The following is a 24,429-nucleotide window of genomic DNA, read 5'->3' as shown; positions in this document are numbered from 1 at the left end:
TGGCTGGGATCTCTGAGAACTGAAGTCTAAAACATGGAGTATGGGCCCTGTGGGGACAGACTACCAGATAGTCTTGGACTACCCAGTAGTCTGTCCCGACAGCCCAAATCGCGTTTTCAGGCCCTGTGGAATCATAGAATCGTAGAGTTGGAATAGACCTCATGGGCCATCCAGTCCAACCCCCTGCAAGAAGCAGGAAAATCTCATTCAAAGCACCCCCGACAGATGGCCATCCAGCCTCTGCTTAAAAGCCTCCAAAGAAGGAGCCTCCACCACAGTCTGGGGTAGAGAGTTCCACTGCCGAACAGCTCTCACAGTCAGGAAGTTCTTCCTGATGTTCAGGTGGAATCTTCTTTCCTGTAGTTTGAAGCCATTGTTCCACGTCCTAGTCTGCAGGGCAGCAGAAAACAAGCTTGCTCCCTCCTCCCTATGACTTCCCCTCACGTATTTGTATATGGCTATCATGTCTCCTCTCAGCCTTCTCTTCTGCAGGCTAAACATACCCAACTCTTTAAGCCGCTCCTCATAGGGCTTGTTCTCCAGAACCTTGATCATTTCAGTTGCCCTCCTCTGGACGCTTTCCAGCTTGTCAACATCTCCCTTCAACTGCGGTGCCCAGAATTGAACACAGTATTCCAGGTGTGGCCTGACCAAGGCAGAACAGAGGGGTAGCATGACTTCCCTGGACCCAGAGAAGTGAAGAGGGAACCCACTCAGATCGCTCCTCTCCCACCCACTTTCTTGCACAACATTAGTATGCTTCAGGAAGCCTCTAGAGAGGCCTAATGGTGGCCGGTAACTTATTATTTTATTTTAAAGCTTTTAGGGGTGGATTTGGGGTGTCTCAATTCCAGCGTGGTAGTTACCATGTTGCAATGGGGACAACCCACAGGAAAACCCGATTGTTTCCCCGGGTGTGGGGACATAAACCCGGAGTGGGTTTCTTAAACCCACTCCGAAGCAAGTTTAATATATGTCTGGAAGCGCCTTAAGTACGATCAACACCTAAACTCTGAAGCTCCAATAGTGTCCAAATTACCTGTATATCACATTCAGATTGCAGAGAATGTAAGCAAACTTAACTGGAAAGCATTTATACACCAAGAAAGAACACCTCCCATATGCATTTCAAGTACTAGCAAAGTATGAAGCAATACATGTCATTAAAACATGCAGCTAATCAGGTCAATCAACTAGTGAATACATTTCTTTCTTGGAAAGAAATATACAGAAGAAACAATGATTTAGTTCACATTGTCAAGGAAAGATCGTTTGCATCACACAATTTTTAAATTAATTCTCCAAAAAACCCACATTACATAAGCAGGTATGTGCATATTTGTTTAAGCAGACAAAGACAATGTGAAATTACTTTCCAGTTATTCTGGTATCTTAAAATAGATTCTGTGAATAGTTTGTCAGAGGAAAGGATCAGAATTTTAAATGGATTTAACAGATTAGAGATCTAGGCCAAAACTAATAAATTGAATTTCAACAGCGAGAAATGCAACATACATTTCCTTAAGCAGGAAAAAAATGAACTGTAGAACTATAGGATGGATGGCACCTTGCTTGATGAGAACCTATGTGAAAAGAGATCTTTGAGTCTCAGTAGACTACAAGCTGAACATGAGTGTGATGCGGCAGCTCAAAATTGCCATCCAATTTTAGGCTGAATCAATAGGAGTATAGTGTCTACACTGAGGAGAATAATAGTGTCACCCTATTCTGTTTTAGTCAGTCCTCACCTGGAATAATCTAACCCGTTCGGGGCATCACAATTCAAGGAGTGTATAGACAAGCTGGAACTTGTCCAAAGGAGGGTAATCAAAATGGTGAACGGTTAGAAAACCATGCTTTATGCCAAGTGACCTGGGAAGGTGAGCATTTTTGATTTAGAGAAGAGAAAGTTACGAGTTGGCATGAAAGCCATGTTTAAATATTTGAAAGGATATATAAAGTGCCTAGTCATGGTTAAATTGTTCCAAAATTCATTGTCTGCATCTTAATCTATTGTTATGTTACATTTACAACAATATCAGGTCTACGAATCTTACATTGTTTAACTTAAAGGAAACAATCTTCCTCTGTGGAAATTTGATATACAGGAAGACATACTTCTTTAGAGTCTCTTGATTTTGTTTTGCATTGTAGTTTATATGAGTTCTATTACTTTAACTGATATCAATTAACTAAAGTCTGGGTGCTTTTAGTGCCTAAGAGACACTTTGCCAACATTTGTTCAATTTGACAAACATTTGCAGCATAAGTAATGTGCTTACAGTTTCAAGTTCAGCTTACCCCATGGCAATTCCACCCACCATCATTGCTAAGCCACAGGGATCAACAATCCCACTCCAGTGTACCAGGGACAAGACCATATTTTTTGCACCCATTGGCTACAATTGTTGCCTTCTTTTCTGGAAACTGTAGGGACCTGTAGCTGATGTCTCATGGACCAGCCCTGGTCTGGGGACTAACATTTTGTGTATCCCTGACGTATAGTAGAAGAATACTTATATCTGACCCTAAGTTCCCATCACAAGGCATTCTTTACCTGCAGTGAAAAATTTAAGGAGGAGGAGAAACACACTCTGGGAAAGCTATAACAATAAAGGAAGAAGTTGCAAGAAAATTTTAGTCATTGTAAGTCATTATATCAACCAGAGCCTGGAAAAAATGTAGTTGCTTACCTGTAACTGTGTTTCTTCGAGTGGTGTTCTGTGGAATTCGCACTTATGGGATCTTCTACTGCGCCTGCGCAGCATTTCGGAACCTTCTAGAACCTCTTATTGAAACATTTTTGGCGGAGGCCCCGCCCACTCTCCCCAATAGAGTATATATAGCCCGGTGGGCGGGGCTAGCCCCAGTTCTCAGCCGCCAGGAAGCAGCTGTAGCACCGTGGCATGAGTACCGCGGGGAGGATGGGCGGGTTGTGCGAATTCCACAGAACACCACTCGAAGAAACACAGTTACAGGTAAGCAACTACATTTTCTTCTTCGTGGTGCTTCTGTGGAAATCGCACTTATGGGAGACTAACAACCTACTCACCGATGGAGGTGGGTCATGCCACGCATGAGAAGAGGACCGCTCTCCCAAACACTGCGTCCTTCTTTGCCATGATGTTGAGCTTGTAGTGTGTGATGACCCATGGGCCTTGTAGTCCTGCTCATGACATTGTGATGCCTGATGAAGAAGAAAACTTGGGTTTTTTACCTTCCCAGTCAGAACTGGATTCTTCCCAGACAGATTCTTCCCAGCCAGATCTGGGAACCTTGCACCTGCAAGAGGGTTATGTTCCAGAAGTATGTCAAACAAACACTGAGGCTACATCTCCTGTGTTTTCTCGCCATGAGTTTTGTAAACAACAGAGAGGTTTGGAAGCGGCCTCGCGCAGGAGTGCTAGAATAATTGCTAAGAATTTAGCCAATTAAGCCTGCTTTCCATGAGAATCTTTAAGGAGTCAAACATCTGGTCTCAGAGATTAGCTTTCGTTTCTGGTTCCCAGAGAACTGCTCTCGGCGGGAAAGTTAGACTCTATATAGGTGTTTTACCCGCGGAGTAACTTTGCGGAGTCAATTCGTCAGCCTCCGGAGCGAGTTGTGTCTGGACAGCGCGCTCCGATCCAAGCCTCGTTCCTGTTCAAGCCTTGTTCTTGTTTTCAAGCCTTCGCTCCTGTTTCCCAGCCTTGTTTACCTACGGACCTTGCCTCGCCTTTCAGGACTAAACCTTGCCTTGTTTCACGGATTTTACCAAGTAATTCCACGGATCTTGTTCTTGTTCCTTGTTACCTTGTGCCACGATTCAAGCCTTGTTTTCAAGTATCAAGTTAATTCCTAGCCTTGCTCAAGTTCATGGACTAAAGGACCTTGTCATCTCCCCTCACTTTGCCTGGCAAAGTGAGTGTTTCGGTTATTGGATTACAACTTTGGACCTTAATATTTCATATTGGACATTGTTTCTTTGGACTAATTTTGACCTTTCCTGAAAGGTCTGCTTCTGGACTAACTTTTATATTTGCTTTTATTAACTTTATATATTTCCTTAATAAAGATATTAGATAGAATCTGGCCTCTGCGTATGGTTATTGGTGCTCTGTAGCCTGGGTCGTGACAGTTTGACTCCGCCACCCTAAGCACCAATTAACCTCGGCCAGAATGTCTACCGGAGCCGGACCTGGACCGGGCGGCCAGCCGATTACCTACACCATCGACAAGGATGAGGTGGACCGAATCCGTGATAAGCTCAATGCACAGGATGGGGAAATAAAGGGTTTGAAGGAACGCGGAATCCGTCTTCCGGCCATGGCGTTGCCAACCAAGTTTACTGGAGAAGCTTCTAAGGTTCATGTTTTCCGTCACCAATGTCAAGCTTATCTAGAGGCCCGTGCTGCCGAGTTTCCCCAAGAAGACATCAAGGTGGCGTGGGTTTACAGTCTTCTAGACGGGCCAGCGGCCAACTGGGCGACGGCACTGTTCGACCAAGCCTCTCCACACCTAAGATCAGCGCAACGCTTCTTGGACCACCTTAAGGAGACTTGGGGAATCGAGGACAATTTGGAGGCAGCCGGTCACAAACTCCGCCGCCTCTTCCAAGGAGACAGACCCATATCTCAGTACATAGCCGAGTTCCGAGTGCTGGCCCACAACACCGGCTGGAACGATGTTGCCCTCAGAGGACAATTTCGGGAGGGTCTCAACATTGAAATGCTGGAGGAAATCTCCAAGGTGGATCCTCCCCAAACGCTTGAAGCACTCATCGATCAATGTTTACGGGCTGAAGTCATGATTGCCAACAGGAAACAGTGGGTACGAGGCCAGAGCGGTAGAGCTGGGGCAAAACCCCCCGCTCCCGCCAGCGTTCAGCCGCGTCCAGTGTGGAGACCCCCACCACCATCCCCATACCCCAGAGGGAGCGAGGAGGTGCCGATGCAGTTGGGCAATGTGCGTCCCAGATTAGATGCCGCCGAGAAGGCCCGCCGCCAACGCCTAAATCTCTGTTGGTATTGCGGAAATGGGGGCCACTTCGCCAGAGAGTGCCCAGCCAAAGGGAAGCCCGCCGCCCGTCTTGCGGCGGCGTCCTCCACGGAGACGAAGGCGTCTGAGGCGGCTGGCACACAGCCGGCGGGGGAAGCCAACGACCGGGCGTAGAGAGGCTCGCCAACCCGGTCAAGAAACCCATTCAAGAGCCGCCAACCGGGGTCCTGTTCCTTCTAGTGGTCACCTTATGGTCAGCAAAAAAGGGACCCGTCATGATCCACGCCATGATAGACTCAGGAGCTACCAACAATTTCATTGATAGAGAGTATGCCGACTCTCTGGGATTACAATATCATGACTTCAAGAATGCCCGTGTGGTGCAAGCCATCGATGGCCGCCCTCTCAAGACGGGCCCCGTAAGCCAGTGGTCGGAACCCACCAGGATGTGGATAAGGGAACATATGGAAGAAATTTCCTTCTTTGTTACTGAGGTTCCCCATTTCCCTGTGATTTTGGGGATTCCATGGCTGACACTTCACGACCCAAGCATCTCCTGGTCCAACAGAGAACTGCAGTTTGCTTCAAAGTACTGCCAAAACCATTGCCTCGTAGCCAAGGTCTGCCATGCCACAGACACCGAGCCCATTATCACCTTGCCAAAGAAGTACTCCGAGTATTGGGATGTATTCAATGAAAAAGAAGCCGAAAAATTACCCCCACATAGACCTTATGACTGTGCCATTGACTTGGTGGAGGGGGCCCCGATCCCGCGAGGGCATCTCTACTCCCTGACTGAACCAGAGCAAGAAGCTCTCAGGGAATTCATAGAGACAAACCTTCGCAAGGGATTCATCAGACCCTCTCAATCCCCAGCCGCCTCCCCAGTGATGTTTGTGAAGAAGAAGTCAGGGGAATTACGCTTGGTGGTGGACTATAGAGCATTGAACAATATCACTAAGCGGAACAGCTATCCCCTGCCCTTAATCTCGGATCTACTAGACCGACTTCGAGGAGCCAAGGTCTACACCAAGCTGGACCTACGGGGGGCTTATAATCTAGTTCGCATCAGAGAAGGGGACGAGTGGAAGACCGCCTTCCAGACTAAATTCGGATTATTCGAGTCCCGAGTTATGAATTATGGTTTATGCGGAGCTCCCGCAACGTTCCAGCATTTTGTCAATGACATTTTTCAGGACTATCTAGATCGGTTCTTGATCATCTACCTGGACGATTTTTTGGTGTTTTCTAGATCACAATCAGAACATGAGAACCACGTTAAAATGGTGTTACAACGATTGCGGGATCATGGACTTTATGCCAAGCTGGAAAAATGCGCTTTTGATCTACAAGAGGTAGATTTCCTGGGGTACCGCATCTCGCCTCTAGGGCTCTCCATGGACCCGACAAAAGTTTCAGCAGTATTGGAATGGCGGGCGCCAACCAACAAGAAAGAGGTGCAGCGATTCTTGGGGTTCGCGAACTATTACCGCAAGTTCATTCCAGATTTTGCCCGCTGGTCTGACCCAATCACCAGCTGCATCCGTGGAAAACAGCCCTTCCGCTGGACTGATCAAGCAGAGAAAGGGTTCCAGCAACTAAAGAAATTATTCACATCCCAGCCAATCCTTCAGCATCCAGATCCTGAAACCCTTTTTGTGGTGCAAGCGGACGCCTCTGATGTGGCAATTGGGGCTGTGCTCCTACAACCGGTGGGAGATCACCTTCATCCTTGTGCCTATTATTCTCGTCAACTAACCGCACCAGAGAGGAACTATACCATTTGGGAAAAAGAACTATTAGCCATAAAGGTAGCTTTTGAAACTTGGAGACATTGGCTAGAAGGGGCCAAATTTCCCATTGAAGTCCACACTGATCATCGGAATCTAGAACATCTAAGAACTGCCCGCAAGCTAAATCAGAGGCAGCAACGTTGGGCTTTATTCTTTGAACGTTTCAACTTCCAGATTCATTATGTGACCCCAGCCCAAACCAAGCAAGCAGACGCCCTGTCACGTAAACCGGAATACGCTGCAGGACGCAAGGAGACCTTTGAATCCCAACTACTACAACCCGAGAACTTTGCCACGCTCACAGTGGGGAACACCAAATCCACTCCCATTGATTCAACTCCCTCTACTCCAGGACCCATCTGTGCTCAAGAAATCAGGGCTAGTCAGCAAGCAGATGCCTGGGCGCAGGACCAACTTCGTCAAGGTCTGCATTTTCCCTTTTCGCTTAAAGATGGACTGCTTTGCTATAGAAATCATGTTTATATCCCACCCGGACCGGGCAGGGAAAAAGCACTTCGTCTGTGTCATGACTGCAAACCAGCAGGGCATTTCGGACTATTTAAAACCATGCATCTGATCCTAAGAGATTTCTGGTGGCCCAAGATCCGCAAAGATGTGGAAAAATATGTCAACACCTGCCCAGTATGCCAGCGCTCCAAGATAAGAAGGGAGAAGCCCTCAGGGCTTCTACACCCCCTTCCTACCCCATCTCGCCCATGGGAAATAATTTCTGCGGATTTTATCACTGACTTACCACCTTCCTGTGGATTCACCACGATCCTAGTGGTGGTGGACCTTTTCACCAAGTTAGCCCATTTCATTCCCTGTGAAGGCCTTCCCACGGCCCGAGACTGCAGATTTATTCCTCCAACATGTTTTCAGACTACATGGATTGCCCAAGAGTTTGGTCACAGACCGTGGATCCCAATTCACCTCTCGTTTCTGGAAGGCACTACAAAAACTATTGGGCATAGACTCTCGTTTATCTTCAGCTCATCATCCCCAAACGGATGGGCAAACGGAGCGCACCAATGCCACTTTGGAACAGTACCTTCGCTGTTATGTAAACTACCAACAGGACAATTGGGCTTCTCTGTTACCACTGTCGGAGTTTGCCTACAACAATGGAGTCCAGGCTTCTACAAAAGAAACGCCGTTCTTTGCAAACTACGGCTTCCATCCACGTTTCTTTCCCCCTGTCATTGAAACTTCAGAAGTTCCCGCAGCAGAAGATTGGCTGCAGGAACTCACAGCGGTGCAACAACTTTTGCTCCAGCAACTGGAACAAGCCAAGGAGGACTATAAACGTCACGCGGACAAACATCGCCAGCCGGGCCCCGAAATCAAGGTAGGAGATCGGGTTTTTCTGTCCACTCGCTTTTTGCCCTCCCATCGCCCTTGCCGGAAGTTAGATGCCCGTTTCATTGGCCCCTATCCAGTGGTGGCGCAATTAAACCCCGTGACTTTCAAACTCCAACTTCCGCGTTCAATGCGCATTCACCCAGTGTTTCACCGCTCCCTGCTCCTTCCGGCGGATGGTGTGCGGCCAGATGTAGACCGGCCGGCCCCCGTCCCTATTTTGGTGGATGGGGAAGACGAGTTCGAGGTTCAGGACATTTTGGATTCTCGCTTTCACCGCCGCCGCCTGCAATATCTCATTGACTGGGTGGGTTTTGGCCCTGAGGAACGCTCTTGGGAAGACGCCTCCACAGTCCATGCTCCTGATCTAACCCGTCGCTTTCATCAGACCTATCCCGCCAAGCCGCGACCTCGCGCCTCGGGGAGAGAGTCCCAGTTTGGGAGGGGGCTTGAGGAGGGGGATAGTGTGATGACCCATGGGCCTTGTAGTCCTGCTCATGACATTGTGATGCCTGATGAAGAAGAAAACTTGGGTTTTTTACCTTCCCAGTCAGAACTGGATTCTTCCCAGACAGATTCTTCCCAGCCAGATCTGGGAACCTTGCACCTGCAAGAGGGTTATGTTCCAGAAGTATGTCAAACAAACACTGAGGCTACATCTCCTGTGTTTTCTCGCCATGAGTTTTGTAAACAACAGAGAGGTTTGGAAGCGGCCTCGCGCAGGAGTGCTAGAATAATTGCTAAGAATTTAGCCAATTAAGCCTGCTTTCCATGAGAATCTTTAAGGAGTCAAACATCTGGTCTCAGAGATTAGCTTTCGTTTCTGGTTCCCAGAGAACTGCTCTCGGCGGGAAAGTTAGACTCTATATAGGTGTTTTACCCGCGGAGTAACTTTGCGGAGTCAATTCGTCAGCCTCCGGAGCGAGTTGTGTCTGGACAGCGCGCTCCGATCCAAGCCTCGTTCCTGTTCAAGCCTTGTTCTTGTTTTCAAGCCTTCGCTCCTGTTTCCCAGCCTTGTTTACCTACGGACCTTGCCTCGCCTTTCAGGACTAAACCTTGCCTTGTTTCACGGATTTTACCAAGTAATTCCACGGATCTTGTTCTTGTTCCTTGTTACCTTGTGCCACGATTCAAGCCTTGTTTTCAAGTATCAAGTTAATTCCTAGCCTTGCTCAAGTTCATGGACTAAAGGACCTTGTCATCTCCCCTCACTTTGCCTGGCAAAGTGAGTGTTTCGGTTATTGGATTACAACTTTGGACCTTAATATTTCATATTGGACATTGTTTCTTTGGACTAATTTTGACCTTTCCTGAAAGGTCTGCTTCTGGACTAACTTTTATATTTGCTTTTATTAACTTTATATATTTCCTTAATAAAGATATTAGATAGAATCTGGCCTCTGCGTATGGTTATTGGTGCTCTGTAGCCTGGGTCGTGACATAGTGTGAGGCGAAGGTGAGTGAGGAAGACCACGTTGCCGCTTTGCAAATGTCTTCCAATGGTACTCCCTTGAGGAACGCTTGGGATGCAGCCATGGCTCTTGTTGAGTGAGCTGTTATTCGCTGTGGAGGATCTTGGTCTGCAAGCCTGTACGCCAGGCGGATCGTTGACACTATCCAGGACGCTAATCTTTGTGAGGAGACCGGGGTACCCAGCTTGTCCGTCCGGTACTTCAGGAATAGTCGTGGAGACTTTCTATATTCTGCTGTTTGCTGGAGGTAATAGGCCAGAGCTCTTCTGACGTCCAAGGAGTGCAGCATAATCTCCAAAGGTGAGGCAGGGTTTTGAAAAAATGCCGGCAGTGATATGTCTTGACACATATGGAATTTGGATACTACCTTTGGCAAGAAGGTGATATCCGTCCTCAACACCACTTTGTCAGTGTGGAAACGTAAGTATGGTGGATCTGCCCTGAGGGCACAGAGCTCGCTGGCCCGCCTCGCTGAGGTAACGGCTACCAGGAAAGCCGTCTTCCAGGAGAGATGAGAAATATCATTGGAAGCCATTGGCTCAAAAGGAGGTTTTGAAAGTTGGGAAAGCACCAGTTCCAAACTCCAGGCAGGTGGCGGCGGTGTTACTGGGGATGCAAGTTCTTGAATCCTTTAAAAAAGAGCTTTACCAAAGGATCCTGGAAACATGATTGTCCCGAAGGCCCCTTCCTATACCAAGATAGGGCAGCTACATAACATTTCAAGGATGTTAAGGAGAGGCCCGTCCTAGCGAGATGGACCAGGAAGTCTAGGACCACAGGCGTGGGGGCCGAGACAGGGTCCAGACCCATGGGCTCCACAAATTTCGTAAACCTCTCCCATTTATACTTGTTGCCTTCTTTGTCGATGATTTCTGAGCCGCCTGAAGGATGGCTCTCACAGGGGAGGAGAGACCTCGCGAGGTCTGACCCTCCACCCCGTGAGGCGTAGTGTGTCTGAGTCTGGGTGAGTGACTTGACCGTGGTGAATCGTCAGGAGATCCGGCGAGGGTCTGAGTCGGAGGTATTCCCCTTTGGCCGCCCGCCACACACTTGACGAGGCCACCATGGGGTCACAAGTATGCAATCCGAGTTGTCTCGGATCACTTTCGTAACTGTCCTGCCGATCAGCGGGAGTGGCGGAAATGCGTATAGCAGGTCTCCTGACCACGTGTAGCGAAACGCGTCCCCCAGACACCCCTGGGTGGCGTGGGGGCGAAGGCGAGCGCAGAAGACAGGGCATTGGGTGTTCCTGGGTGATGCAAACAGATCTATTGCCGGCCAACCCCAGTGCCGGGCCAGGAGCCGGAACTGTGTGACATTCAGTTGCCATTCGTGAGTGGTTGAGGAGGTCCTGCTCAGCGCATCCGCCAATGAATTGTCTTTTCCTGGCAGGTGGATGGCCTGAAGTCTTATCTGGTTGTAAACACACCAGTCCCAAATTCGCACTGAGAGGGACAGAAGAGCCTTCGAGTGTGTTCCGCCCTGTTTGGACAAATAATATTTTACCGTGGTGTTGTCGGTTATTATCCGAATTGTCCTTCCCCTGAGTAGTCGTCTGAACGCATGAAGAGCTTTCTCCACGGCAAGTAGCTCGAGCAGGTTGATATGGAGGGCACGTTGACATCCGGACCATCTTCCGTTGACCGTGAGGCCCTCGAGATGCGCTCCCCAGCCGTATAAAGATGCGTCTGTTGTTAACTCGCGAGTCGGTTCCAGGGGGTGGAAGGGAAGGCCCGCACACAGGTTGTGTCTCTTTGTCCACCACTTTAATGACGTGAGGACCTTGAGTGGGGGACGCAGATGAACTCGTTGGTTGTCGACGAGTGGGTTGAAGGAGTCCAAGAACCACCTCTGAAGAGGCCGCATTCTTAGTCTCGCCAGTTCTACCAGGGACGTAGTGGAGGCCATATGGCCAAGAATAGACTGGATACCCCACGCCGAAGTCCCTCTGTCTACACACAGCTTGGTAATAGCCACCCGGATGGCTCGAAAACAGTCCTCTGGCAGATATGCCCTCTCGGCGATAGAATCTATGGCAGCCCCAATAAAGACGATTTTCTGTGTTGGGGCCAGGTGCGATTTTTCTTCGTTGACTACCAAGCCAAGCGTCTGTAGGAGGGAGAGGGTGAATGAAACATCAGATTGAAGTTGGGCCTTAGAGTCACTGACGAGAAGCCAGTCGTCAATGTACGGAAAAATCATTATGCCTCTTTGCCTGAGGTATGCAGCCACTACGGACATGCATTTCGTAAACACCCTAGGTGCTGTGGCCAGGCCGAATGGAAGCACGTTGAAAGAAAAAGCCGTATTTCCCACCATAAAGCTCAAAAACTTCCGGTGCGAGCGCCGCACCGATACATGGAAATAGGCGTCGCGTAAATCAATCGTTGCAAACCACACCCCTTTTCGCAGGAAGGGGAGAATGGATGCAAGGGTCACCATCCTGAACCTGCGAGTCCTTATGTGTCAGTTGACAGCTCTAAGATCGAGGATGGGGCGCATGCCCCCACCTCTCTTGCGAATTAGAAAATATCTAGAAAAAAAGCAACTCCTGGTCTTTCTGTATGACACCCTAGAAATAGCTCCTTTAGCTAACAACGTCCCTATTTCCTCCCGAAGGTACTCAGAGGGAGTTGTCGGGCGCGGGATTCCTGTGCGGGGATGGGATTTAAATTCAATGGCATAGCCCTTCCTGACTATGCCGAGAACCCAAGAGTCTGATGTTATTTCTTTCCACGCTCCTAGGTAAGGAGCTAACCTATCCTTGAACTGGGGAAACTCATTTGAACTGAACACTGGAGTAAACGTGTCTGCCAAAGCAACAAAACTCGGGGCAGGTGAAGTGTAGTTGCGGCAGTTGCGGGAGTCTAAACTTGGAGGTAACAGTGGGACGGGGTTGTCAGTGTGCCCGTTAGAATCGACGTTTCTGTCTCTCACCTGATCTCCCTCCTCCCCGTTGCTGGGACTTATAGGGAAATGACGATCTCTTGCCTCCCTGAGGACGAAAAAAGGGTTTCTGTCTCCCTCTTGCGGAAGGAGGGCTGGACCTCCTCGAGCGGTAGAACTGACCCCATCGACGCCTCTGGTAGTAGTAATACGACGGCTGAACGCCGTCCTTGTTGGCAGCTTGAGTCACCTCATGGGTGTCTTTAATTTCAGCGTCTGTCTCAGGATTGAAAAGCCCTGCTTCGTCTAGGGGAAGGTCCTCAATCATTGATTTAGCCGACTGAGATAGGTTGGCTGCCCTAAGCCAGGCATGACGCCTTAGAGATATTGCCCCTGCCAGAAGCTTGCCTGATGCGTCTGCGGTGTTTTTGGCTAATTCTTTCTGAAGGTCCGAGAGAAGATATGCTTCTTGATAGAAGGCCCTAGCTAGGGCTTGATCTCCCTGGGGAAGGCTATCAATATATGGGGCCATCTTGTCCCAAAGGTAACATTGATATGCCCCCATATAGGCCCCATAATGTGCAATGCGGGCAAAAAGGCAGGCTGCAGAATAGAATTTTTTCCCCATGCTGTCTAGTTTCTTTCCTTCCTTGTCTGGGAGGGCAGGTTGGGACCTCTGCACTGTTTTTGGTTGAGTTACATTAACCACCCGAGAGTTTAGCTTGGGTTGTTTTGCCAGCCAGGAGGCTCCTGAAAGGTCTATCTTATATAGATACTCTGCCCTCCTCGGGGTGGCAGGCAATGAGGCTGGTGATACTCCTTCATTTTTGACTAACTCTACCAAATATGGGAGCTAGGGTAGGGAGGTAGTAAGTGGGCCTTGTTGTTTGGAGGATGGAAACACTGGGTCCTCTACAATCTTGGCTGGTTTTGGTGTAGGGAGGTTCAGGGCTCTGGAGAGTCTTATCAGTAAAGCCGAAAAACTTTTTATATCCTCAGCCGAGGATGGATCAATGTTATCGTGGGGGTCCATTACCGGAGCTGGCTCCTCCTGTAATTTGCCATCCCCGTCTCCAGGCCCTTCCCCTCGGCTGGAGTCTAAAGGCTCTGCATGTTGAGGCAGCGCTAGAGTGGAAGGAAGCTCTCTCTGAGGGAGAGTTGGGAGGGCAGAAGCTGCTGAGGGGCCGCGCGCACTATGGATGCGCTGGCCCTCTCGGATTCAGGCGCAGACCTCGAATTCAGGGATGCGCCCTGGGGGCGTGTCTCCAGTTACCCACTTGACTCTGACGCTGCGTGGGCGTGGCCACGCAGCGAACCCGAGGGCAGAAGATGGCGGCCCTGCGGGCCATAAGGATAATAGCCCTCGAACCCGGGCGGGGGATAATAACCATCGAACCCAGGTGGAGGAAAAGGACACGGAGGAAAACCCTGTCCATAATATGGATATGGAAACCTTGGATCCGGTGGAAAGAAGCTAGCGCTCTGGAGGTAAGGTGAGCCCCATCTAGGGGACCTGGAATCTGCCGAGCCCGGGGAAGGGGAGCGGCGTCGGCGCCGCCCCGAACGGGCCCTCCTGGACCTTTTAGGGGAGGGAGAAGAGCTCTCAGAGCTCAGGCTGGATGACGGTAGTCTGTCTCTCCTCCTTCCATTCTGCGCCTCCTGCTGTCTGCTCGGTGCTATAGTCACCGGCTGAGCAGGGAAAACCCCTGAGGGAGAGAGCGCTTGGGAGCTCTGTGGCTCCACCGGAGTTAAAGAGGGGGGGTTTTGCGACCCCGGAGAATCGTTAGGCTGATCCCCGGCCCCTGGGAGAATCTGTGGGGAGGGCTGAAGACGTGGTCTTTGAGGTGAGACTGCAGAAAGATGCTTTGTTTTCTTAGATTTTTTGCGCCCCTCTTTGGGCTTTGAAGTTGCCGCGCGAGCGGTTTTGGCTCTTTCATGGGCCAATGCTGCCCCGTCGCCGCCATCTTGTGGCGCTTCAGGCACAGAGCCTGCTAGAGTAGGAAAACTGCTCCCTTCCATCAGGGGGGCGCTTGATCCGGCCTCCGAGGCGGCCGCTGGATGGGCTGGGGCCAGAGCCTGCTCATATAAGAGCGCTTTTAATCTAGATTCTCTGTTTTTTCTCGCCTGCGGGGTAAATCCCCGGCACACTTGGCAGGAATGGGAGTTATGGCTCTCTCCCAGACACAGCAGACATCTTGAATGCCCATCAGCCTTGGGGAGATTGCCCCCACACGCCTCGCACTTCTTAAAAAAGGAAGCCATTACACTAGCCTGCCTTACGATATCCAAAGAGCGTAGTCTGAGTCCTTTCCAAGTCGTATGGGCTGGAGAAAAGCGGTAAACGATGAAGCAGTCCAAGTCAAATCCGATTATACCAAATAGATTGAAAGAGCTAGAGGTTCCTAATGCTGACTGAGCGGCGGAAAAAAAGAACTGGGGCTAGCCCCGCCCACCGGGCTATATATACTCTATTGGGGAGAGTGGGCGGGGCCTCCGCCAAAAATGTTTCAATAAGAGGTTCTAGAAGGTTCCGAAATGCTGCGCAGGCGCACTAGAAGATCCCATAAGTGCGATTTCCACAGAAGCACCACGAAGAAGAAAGTTATTTCTGGGCTATAGCTTCCAGAATCTCTTAACCATCATGATCACTAACTAAGCTGGTTAAGGAATCCAAAAGTTGAAGTACGGAAAGAGACATTTCCAGGTCCTGGTAGCAACACAATAGTGAGAATTCTGATTCTCTTTCTCTTCATACACATACACGCATCATCATCATCATCATCATCATGGAATTCTTCCATTCCAGATTATTCTATATGAACAGTCAATGTCAGTAGGAAAGGCAAGAAGAATCTGGAAACGGGCTCAGCATACTACTAACTGTAACATTTAGTACTTTGCTGTTTTTAAAGCTAATTAATTTAGGGTGTGTTCTGAAAAGCAAGGAACAGAATATAGCCCAAAGGAATAAATAGGAATTACTCAATAGATGATTGAATCTGGTGCCTCAGCTAACCATGAGTGTGTACAGGACACAAAGCACACAGTCATAAACAAGCAAGCAAAAAGGAATTTGTTGCCTCATTATATACAGTATCCCTTATCCAAAATCCCAAAATACTCCAAAATACATAATTGTCCATATGGTGGCTGAGATAGTGACACTTCTGCTTTGTGATGGTCCAATGTATGCAAACTTTGTTTCCCACACAAACTTAATAATATATTATGTATAAAATTACATTCAAACTATATGCATAAGGTATGTTGTGCCACCACAGAGCCTTCCTCTATTTTTTACCCCAGTTGGAAAGGTTTAGCCTGCATTGTAAATAGTTGTGGAGAGTTAGCCCTTTTCCTTTAAGGCTTCACCTTTAAGAGCCCTGCCCAGAGGAGGAGCCTTGTAGCTAAACCCAGCTATACCAAACATGGGCAAACTTTGGCCTTCTCGGTGTTTTGGACTTCCTGTGGGAGTTGAAGTCCAAAATAACTGGAGGGCCAGAGTTTACTCATGCCTGAGTTACACCCTTGAAGTCAGCCATTTGTGCAAGGAGGAGCGAAGCTGGCGGGAGAAAGAACCATTCAGAATGTTTTAGTGGAGCTCTTTGCATGAGACAGATGATCAAGAAACATTATATTTGAGCTATTTGCAAGAGGTAAAAGGTAAAGGTTTCCCCTGACGTTAAGTCCAGTCGGGACCAACTCTGGGGGTTAGTGCTCATCTCCATTTCTAAACCGAAGAGCTGGAGTTGTCCATAGACACCTCTAAAGTCATGTGGCCAGCATGACTGCATAGAGCACCGTTACCTTCCCGCCGAAGCGGTACCTATTGATCTACTCACATTTGCATGTTTTCGAACTGCTAGGTTGGCAGGAGCTGGGGCTAACAGCGGGCGCTCATTCCGCTCCCGGGATTTGAACCTGGGACCTTTTGGTCTGCAAGGTCAGCAACTCAGCACTTTAACACACTGTGCCACCAGGACAAGAGACAGATGAGCAAAGAACAAGACAGAACAAAGTAAGCAAAGCCTTGGTTGAGCAGGACTTCCCAATTATTTTGGATAAGGGATATTCAAGATATTCGTATTTTGAATTCTCTTTCTCTCTTCTCAGCAATTATTTTACCTGAGGTTACCCACATTTCAGAATGAAGAACTCAGTACTTGAATCAAATCAGAAATACTTTAACAGTGCTATTCTGCCCATGTTTATATAAAAACACTAATCTGAGCACATAATCCCAGGTAATTATGCCTAGGATTATAGCCTAATTGTGAATCTCATCTTCGTGGTCTCTGTGAAACACAAATGGGTAGTCTGCACTTGCATAAAGCACTCACAGAACCCCACCTTCTCTGAGCCCATATAATGGGCAGGTGTTGTTTTTACACATGGAATTGTTTTTTTTCAGCTTGACTTGACTTGACTGTCCATCAGGAGGCTTATGGAGGCTTATGGATCCAAATGGATTCCAGTTGGCTCTTGCGAATGTTCCTGTTACCTCAGCAGGTGACACTGTCAAAACCCTGTTTGATCTCAGGAATAGGGAAGTGACTAAGGTAGTGGACACAATTGTTCTAAATATCCCCTTTCACAGTAGAGCCAAGTGTGCCCCTTAGTTTCTAGGGAGCCGGCAGTGACAAAATAAGTGGTTTGGAAACTAGACCATCAACGGCAGAAGACCTGGAAAGAGTTTGACTAAACATTTGTTACAGCCAATTAGAAAACCTTTGCCACAATGCTGATGATAACTAGCTCTGTCACTCCTTTCAATCTAACTCCAAAGAGGTTTTTTCTGTGTTAAACCAGCAACTGTTGTCTCTAATGGATTAGGTAAGAGCAAACAAGTTCAAGCTGAATCCAAACAAGACAGAAGTGCCCTGTCTTGCCTAGATTCAGTAGAAAGGTAGGATGTGTGCAACCTCATCCTGTGCTGGATAAGGTTACGCTCTCCTTGAAAGAAGATCCAGGAAATTACAGGAAAGACGGCCCGACATCAATACCAAGAAAAATATGGGAACAGATTATACAGGAATAAGTTTACAAGTATCTTAATGACAAAACAATACTTAATAGGAACCAGCATAGATTTGTCAAGAATAAATCATATCAAACTAACCTTTGTTTTTAAAAATTTAATAGATGGTGAGGATGTTATCAATGTGATTTATCTGGATTTCAGCAAAGGATTTGATAAAGTCTCCTATGGTATTTGATCAACAAACTGATTAAACATGGATGGAAACACTCAGAGGGATCCAGAATTGCATGTAAAACTATGGTCAAAGAGTTGTCATTAATGGTTCTGTGTCAAATTGAAAGGTCTGAAGTAAAGGGTTCAGTTCTGGAGAAGATGCTTCTTAATATTTTTATCAGTGTTGGGGTGGAGGGAATCCTTATCTAATTTACCTCTATTTTTCACACACACACCCCACCTCTCCCTACTTTTGCTAAATTAACCAAATGAGCTAATGCAAATACAGATGCAATGATGGTCTTTCTAATTTAAAAGAACATATTGCACTGCCCACACATTGTTACTAAATGCTGACATAGGAATTCCCTAACAGTTTGCACAGCACAAAAAGGGATGATATCAGGAAAGCTCTGTATTGTCTGCTCAAGAACAGGCAGAAAAAAATGGACATATTCTTTGAAAGGCGCTAATGCATTAGAGACACTCAAAGTTACATGAAATTCAAAAGCAAAAAGAAATCTATAGTATAGCCAATTAAAACAGAAGAAAATCAAGAAACAAAAGTAACAATAAATCTTTGCATTGCTGTTGAGGGAAAAGATTCAATGGTGTGCTTCTGTAGGGTCCTCTTGCTTTCTCCAGAACTGAGAATCTCCTTGCTGTCATCACAGCCTCCAATGTACTCCAAACCTATAACTGAGGGTTGGCTCACATTGGAGCAGGTTTTGAGATGGATTCAGAAGATGGGAGAAGAAAATAAAATATCAGTTCTGCTGGTATTGGATACCAAACTCTAGCACTGAATCTCGGCCAAAAATAATTTTAAAGGGCCAGAAATTGTCAGCCTAAATCTTGAGAGCATTTTTTTAGATATAGAAAGGATGCAGAAGGAGAATGTGATGGCACGCCCTGGCCTTTGGAAGAATATAGTGTCTGGCTTTACTTGGGAGCTATCTGTATACCTTCTGATAAGACCAAGACCCTTAACACAGAGAGGCACTTCAAACAAGGTGAATAGATAACCCAATGAGTTTACTGAAAACAGGAAGAACAAAGGGCTAACTCCACCCGGGATTATTATAAAATAGCTTAAAACAATATATTACGAAAGAAGATTCTGCTGGTTGCAGTCATCTCTCTAGAATCCTTAAAAGTCTTTTGCCATTGATGTAAAGTGATGGATTATAAGTGTGTGTTTTTAAACTGTCTTGATCTTCTACTTTCTGAAACTTAGGCTGACCACAAGCTTCTGTTGACTTTGGGACTGATGGAATATTAATACTTGTAAATGCAGAATTGAGTGCTAAGGATGCCTGCTTTGGATTGTTAGGCCTAAGATTACCAGACAATGATCAGGCCTCTAATCACTATAGCTCTGTTGCAGAAAGAAAAAGGAGTCTAGCAAGAAAGCTCTGCAACAGGCAAAAGGAACAGACCAACTAATGCTGGCCTCTAGGGAGATTTTATGCTCCACCCAAAAACTAATACAAATTGAGGCATCTACACCACAGGATTGGGAAAACCTAAACAGAGGGAACTGAAGCAAAGGAGAGGAAAAGGCAAAACCAATACTTCACAGAGAATGTCAAATGAAATCCTCTTGGCAGGTATTTCCAAGTGCAAAGCCATCCCTAGGCAATTTTTAGGAGTAGGCAGAGAATTTTTGCACCCCCCCCCCCGAATTCACATGGCGCGGCTCCGCCCACCACAGCGGGCGGAGCCATGTGGCATGGTGGGCGGAGCCGTGCACTGTAGTGGGCGGAGCCGCGCAGCATGGTGGGCGGAGTCAAGCCATGCGGGCTGGATGGCGGCCATGGCAAAGCCCAGTTCGCAGCAAGAAGGACCAGGCCGCAGCAGGAAGGATCTTCCCGCTGCGGCCTGGTCCTTCTCGCTGCGACCTGGGCCTTGCCGCAGGCGCCATCCGGCCCGCACGGCTTGGCTCCGCCCACCATGCCACACAGCTCCGCCCACGTCACGCGACGTGGTGGTCAGAGCCGCGCGGCGTTGTCCTTCCCGCCGCAGCCTGGGCCTTGCCGCCATGCGGCCTGTGCGGCCCCGGGAAGGACCAGGCCGCAGTGGGAATGACCGGCCCCAAGCTGAAGGAGACGGGGGGTGGAGCCATCATCCCGGGGGCTCGAGGGCACCCCCAGGACGATGGCGCCACAGGCAAATGCGAGGGCGCCTTGCGGGCGGACCACCTCTGTCCAAGTGTCATGTAAAACACAGCAATAAAAATTAAACCCAGTCACATGAATTTGGGATATAAAACAGTTTTTGGTTGATAGGTCTTAAGGTGTAAGGCAGGTATGTTCGAAGTTTGGCCTGGGGACCAATTGTGGCCCCTGTTCAAATTTCCACTGGCCCTCTCTTTCCAGGTCTTTCTCCCTTGCTTCTTTCCTTTTTCCCTTGCTCCCTCCATCTCTTGACTTCCTTCCTCTCTCCCCAATTGCCCTGCTTACCCCAGGCACTCACTGCTGCTGGTGCTGCTGGTGCTCCTGGTGCATGGCTGGGAAAGGTTGACCCCAGAGGCAAAGCAGCTGCCTGGCTTCCCTCCTTCCCTTCCTTCTCCACCCCACCTTCATCCCTTGGTGCCTCTGCATTTTTCAAAAAGGCTGCCCTTTGCTGCAGCTCCTCCCTTCGGAAGAAAAGGGGAGAGCCAGGTACCAACTATAAGCCTCCCCTACCCACAAACAAAACTCTCCTGACAGATGGCCATGCCACCTCTGCTGAAAAACCTCCAGAGAAGGAGACTCTACCAGACTCTTAGGCATCTTATGCCACTGTCTGAAATGACTTGAAGGCACATAACAACAGCAATCCTAATTAAATTGACTCTCTTATCAGCCAAAAGCAGGCCCACTGAAAAACTGGTACGTTTATGTTGCTTAAAATTGTTTTTCACTTTATATATTTTATTGTTCTTTTATGTTTTTTGCACTATAAAAAAGACATATGCAGTGTGCACAGGAATGTGTTCATGTTTTTCCAATAGTCTGCCCTCCCCCCCCCCCCCCAAAAAAGATTGAAGAACCATGAGCTGGCCCTTGGCTTAAAAAGTTTGGACACCCCTGGTGTAGGGTGACACATAGAATAAGAAGACTCCCAGTATATGCAGCATCTAAGCTTTTAAAACTAGCATCCTCAACTGCATCTAGAAAGGGCTATGAACCAGGATGAAGTGACCTGTCTCAGATGGCATGTTGGAGCAATAGATAAAAGAACATCAAGAAATGTCATTGTGTATTTAGTAGTTTTAAGGATACGGTATGACTCCCATATCCAGGGGGATATGTTCCAAGACCCACCCTCTACCACTTAAGGAATGCTAGGAGTTACAGCCAAGCAACTTCTGGAAGTCCACAGGATTTCCAACCATGTTCTAAGCATAATTACATCATAAAAGCTATGCTTTCTCTTTCAAGACACCTTGTTATGTGCTAGTCACAATTTTCTTCCACTGGAGCCCCCAGATGGCGTAGTGGACTAAGTGACTTGAAGGTTGGGCTGCTGACTTGAAAGCTGCCAGGTTTGAATCCCACCCGGGGAGAGTGCGGATGAGCTCCCTCTATCAGCTCCAGCTCCATGCGGGGACGTGAGAGAAGCCTCCCACAAGGATGGTAAAAACATCAAAAAAAATCCGGGCGTCCCCTGGGCAATGTCCTTGCAGACGGCCAATTCTCTCACTCCAGAAGTGACTCAAGTTACTCCTGACATGAAAAAAAAATTCCCTTCCCCTTGGGAAATAACCAGATGATACTGCAGCAGTCCATTAAGTTGCAGGTGAATGAGAAGGTCATTATGATTTGCTTCTGGGAATCTGTACTGTCCTCATCTTTCTCCATTGTATCATTTTAAATTGAATTCCTAACATTGTTGTAACAGGTTGGGTATCCTTTATCCAAAATGCCTGGAAGCAGGTGTTCCATTTTTCAGAATTTATTTTATTTTATTTTGAAATACTTGCATATACATAGTGAGGCATCCTGGAGATGGATATAATTCTGTCTAAACAATAAATACATTTGTTTCATATAAACATTAAACACATAGCCTGAAGGTACTTTCATATACTATATATTTAATAATTTATGTATGAAACAAACTCTGTGTATTGAACCATCAGAAAGCAGAGGTTTCTCGGCCACCCATGTGAACAATTTTAGAGCATTTCAAATCTCAGAATAAAGGATACTCAACCTGTATTCATTACTAAGACACCTTCGATCCACAGTGACACTATGAATCAGACACTCCGCAAGAGCCTCAGTCACCAACGCTTTAGCCTTGCAAACCCTGGACTTTGGCTTCCTTTAGTGATTATTTGCTAAATTGACTTCCCAGGCCCCATCTACACTGCCATATAATGCAATTTGAAAGTGCATTATATAGTCAGTGTAAACTGAAATAATGAATTTTAACTGCATTGAACTGCCTTATATGTCTGTGTAGATCTTATCCAGATCTGACTGCAATATCTAACTTTGTTTTACTAATTTTCACTAGAAAAAAAAAGAAACTGATTTTACAGGCACAAACATAGCTAGCTAGCGTGCAACCTCTGTGAGTTGGTTTCTTTCCTGAAAACCACAAGGTGTCAGTATAACATCTTAATAATGATGAATAACAGATCTATTTCATGGTACCTGTATTAGTTTTGAAACATGCAAAATAAGAAACATGTTCTATAACGAGAAATGAACGTTTCAAATGATCCATCTAAGTTTCCTAATAATAGTGTCTCATATTGTTTTTAAAAAGTATGTATAGGGGGAGATTTGCTTGCATCTGTGTATGCCTGTGGCTTCTTTTTCAGATTGTTTCTGACTGATGGCTACAACTATAAAGCAAGACAATTTCAATTAATTTCATTATCAAATTACACTCTTCAGATCACTTTTTTTGTACACTTTTGGTCTTTCTTATCAGAACACTCTGACAAGCTCTTTGGGACCTGTGCAATATTTGAAGTAGTGCACCTTAAATATTTTTAGGATAAAGTAATCAAGGAAGTTTGGCCACCTTAAATATTTTTAGTTAATGTAATTGAGGAAGTTTGACCACCTTAAATATTTTTAGTTAATGTAATCAAGGAAGTTTGGTATTGTCATTGAAAAATATCTTACACTATTAATAAGACACATATATTGTTGATTTAACACTAATGTCTGAGCACTACACCAAAACCCTTTGGTTTCATGGGAAGAGGATTTCCTTAATTCTTTCATATATGTCTATATATATTTTGCTTCAGGAAAAGAGTCAAGCAGAGAGCTATATGCTATATAGCAAACTCATTTCCCATATGTAGAGCCCTTAAGCAATTCTCTTTTCATGTTCAATCTTCTTTAATAATGTTATCAAAAGACCGCTGCATTTAGTTGGTTAACTGAATTGCAATCTATAATGTGCATGTGATTTTGTGTTCATGTTCTCTGAGTAGAAATAAAATAAAGTGCTTTTATAAATACTGTATATACAAAAGGCAAAAATTGATATATAAAATGTGTAATACCAGGATCATACACAAGGGAGCAGATATCTGTGACGACAAATTGGATAAATGTTCATTTCTCCACTAAGAACGGTGGCCAGTGTTCCTTGATTTGCAATTTTCATACTTTGAAAAGCACTCCTGATGTCTGCTCAGATATTTTGTTCATACAGGTAACTGGGGGAGCACATTATAGTTATACTATGGAGTCCAAGGAAGGAGAATATTGTATATACACAACATGCACAAACATATAGCCATTGTTCAATTCACCACAGAAGTCAGGTACTTTGACCTCAGTGGCTTCAAATGTCTTTAACTCAAGTTGCCTGTGAAACATTTCTTACAAGTTTTAAGCCAGAACTCCTACCACATTTTGTTTGGTGTTATCCAAATTCTATGTACATGCACACAGAACAACAAACATTGAAAGGCAAAGACTATTTGGCCAGTCCAAATGCTGGGAAATTTGTTTTGGACTACAAGACCCAGAATCCTCAGCCAGCATGGTCATGCTGGATGCGGATTCCAAGGCCAGGATCTAGTAGTGGCATTGTGCTCCTGCATCAATGTGTAAATGTTGTACCTCTTGAAATGTTGTACCTTTTGAAAACATATGCAAAAAGGTCTTTGTGGGAGAATATGTGCCTCCCCCAGCCTTCCACAATTCCTCTATTCCATGTCCAAACTCCAAACACAATGGAAACACTGTAGAACTCGCACGTCAGATTTCCATTATGCTTCCTTCTGTTACTCTGCCTATATTGCTTTGTTAAGCAGAAAGTATTATGTACTGATGTTCCAATTACACTTAATTATTGCTGTCTGATTTTTGACCTCTATGGCTACATCTGCAACATAAAATCCATTCAAATTGGACACTACTTTAACTGCCATGGTTCAATGATATAGAATCCTAAGACTGATAATTTTAAAAGCCTCCTCTGTCAGGCTGCTTGTGCCTCATCAAACTGCAAACCCCAGAGTTCCACAGCATTTATCCATGGTAATTAAAATTGTGTCAAACTGCATTGATTCACAGTGTCGCTTATGCTTAGTCTGATGCTCTGTTTTGATATTGTGTCTATGTCTTTTCAAAGTATATTTTGTGCTTCTTGTGTGTGAGCTACCTTTGAACCTTTATTTTGGAGAGGTAACTGAGACACATACTTGTCTAGTTTTGATAAATGAGTTTCAGATTGTTTGACTTAATGATCTACATCAGTTTCTTGAAGAAGTGAGGGCAACTATTCT

At 46.5% G+C, this 24,429-nt stretch overlaps 1 protein-coding gene across 4 annotated transcripts in view; it reads right to left on the bottom strand.

Annotated features, from left to right (window-relative positions):
* arl15 (ADP ribosylation factor like GTPase 15) overlaps nt 1-24,429 on the bottom strand; it is a 260,537-nt gene that overhangs the window by 210,626 nt on the left and 25,482 nt on the right. The window lies entirely within an intron of this gene.

This window comes from Anolis carolinensis, chromosome 2, assembly GCF_035594765.1.
Source record: "Anolis carolinensis isolate JA03-04 chromosome 2, rAnoCar3.1.pri, whole genome shotgun sequence".
Classification (NCBI taxonomy): Eukaryota; Metazoa; Chordata; class Lepidosauria; order Squamata; family Dactyloidae; genus Anolis; species Anolis carolinensis.
This window is presented reverse-complemented; position numbering and strand designations above follow the sequence as displayed.